Here is a 2,123-nt window from a genome sequence, read left to right as displayed (position 1 = left end):
TATTTCGATCGATAAAGGAACGGTTTAATCGGTTGAGGAGACTCGGTGTCTTCGTGTGAATATGGTTTCGGTTAAAAATCGGGAATACGTACAGTATAAAATGCATCTGTTTTAATCAACTATTGTTTGTAATAAAAGAATATTATTAGAATATATATTTATCGCGAACTTAACGTAAGTTTCTATTATTCGATCGACTGACGAAGGAAGAGACAGGTTCGATCGGTTGAGGAGATTCGGAACAGTGAAACGGTTGTGGCCCGATTTCAGTTAAAAATCAGCCATGTTGGAATAAAATAAACATCTGTTTTATCGAAATTATTATTTATTGACGAAAGAAGCTAAGAAACGTGAAAGAATACTTTTTAAATATTTAATATTATTAAATGTTTAATTCTTACTTGAATCGTTTCTTTAATTCTAGTAGACTTTTTGGAATCTGTTAAATTTTTAATGATATTCAATTTCATGCCATTCCTCTTAAACTGTCTTCATTATTGGCAACAACAAGTTTTATCTTCTTCCAATCATTTTCTGCATTCTATATTTATTTATATTTGTATAATATATAATATTATACATAATATTCACATATGATATTATTTCTTTATTTTCATTTCTCTAAAATGGTGAATCAATAGGTACTATACATTGACACACGTTCATTTTATTCTGACATGACGCTTTTTGCATACCATGTAACGATCTTCCTTTCCAACACAAACGATTGTATTAATTAACAACATAAAAAGAAACAGGTAGTTCGTTTTTTAATTAGAGCTAGGAATAGGATCAAGTCCAAGATGAAACTCTCGAAAGTCAGACTCTTAACGACTCCATTTTTGATGCAGTTATCAACTTCACGTTACTCACCTACACAATTCATTCATTTATTTCCCTAAAGGCACAGCAAGATGCTAAAAGAGATACGTAATTAGACGTAATTCGACTAAAACTACTGTTAAATTATATTTACTATTATTTTTAAAACTAATAAGAACAAGATCGTCATCTAATCGTAATTAATTACGTCATCTGTCAGATCCGGAACTTTCGCAAGTGATATACTGAAATCTTGGAAGTCGGCTAGGCAACCCGAAAGAACAAGAGAAACTGTCAATCACGCATATCGTACGATGCGCGTGATTCGTTTGAAAGAGACTTTGTTTCCTTTCGGTTCTCGTACATGCATGTCACACACATTTGTACCAGTACAATGGAGAAATATGTTCGCGTTTTTTCATACGCGATTTTCAAATGTTGCGAGCCCGCCCGAGGCGAGTGTGCAACGTTTGAAAATCGCGCACGAAAAAACGGGAAACGTGCTTCGTCCAATTCATTCCCCGTTTACGTCGAAAATTATTCGCCTGTAACGTTCGAAAGTCCCTCGAACTAAACTAAAAAGAAAGAAAAAAAAAAAACGCATCGTTAATTGTTTTTCATTACTGTTGTCTCGTTTAATGTCTCAGTTCATTTGGTCGGACTGCAGTAGGTCCATTGCATTTCTTGCTTTGTTTCATTTATTTTGAAAGTGGTGAAAGTCCGTTTTCTTTCGTTCAGATCGACGTTTCTCCCATTTATTCTTCATTAATTAGTTTCTAGTTGTAATCAAAGATAATAAAAAAGATTATTTCTTTTTAGCTATATCTTAATGATATAAATAGTAATGTACAAATAATATAAATAGATAACCAAAACGAGGTAACATTTTATAATGTATTAATATTATGTTATTTATATTACCATTTATATCTTAATAGTAATATAATTATAAATATTAGTAATTAATATACAAGTATAAGTAATTAATAGTAATATAAATAGTAATATAATTATATATTATACTATATATATATATAATTATATAATATACTATATTATATAATATATAGTCATATAAATAGTATATAATTATTAATTATAAATAGTAATATATAAATAATAAAAATAGATAAAAAGATATAACATTTTATAATGTATTAATATTATATTATTTTTATTACCATTTATATCTTAATATAAATAGTAATATAATTATATAATATACTATATTATATAAATATAGTAATATAAATAGTATATAATTATTAATTATAAATAGTAATATATAAATAATAAAAATA

The 2,123-nt window shown here is 27.6% G+C and overlaps 1 long non-coding RNA gene across 1 annotated transcript in view; it reads right to left on the bottom strand.

The window, feature by feature from the left end:
* Positions 1 to 2,123, bottom strand: part of LOC122536541 — a 104,585-nt gene that overhangs the window by 62,140 nt on the left and 40,322 nt on the right. The gene's annotated exons all lie outside the window — the stretch shown is intronic.

The sequence above is a fragment of the Frieseomelitta varia genome, unplaced genomic scaffold (assembly GCF_011392965.1).
Source record: "Frieseomelitta varia isolate USP_RPSP 00005682 unplaced genomic scaffold, Fvar_1.2 scaffold_847, whole genome shotgun sequence".
Lineage (NCBI taxonomy): Eukaryota > Metazoa > Arthropoda > Insecta > Hymenoptera > Apidae > Frieseomelitta > Frieseomelitta varia.
This window is presented reverse-complemented; position numbering and strand designations above follow the sequence as displayed.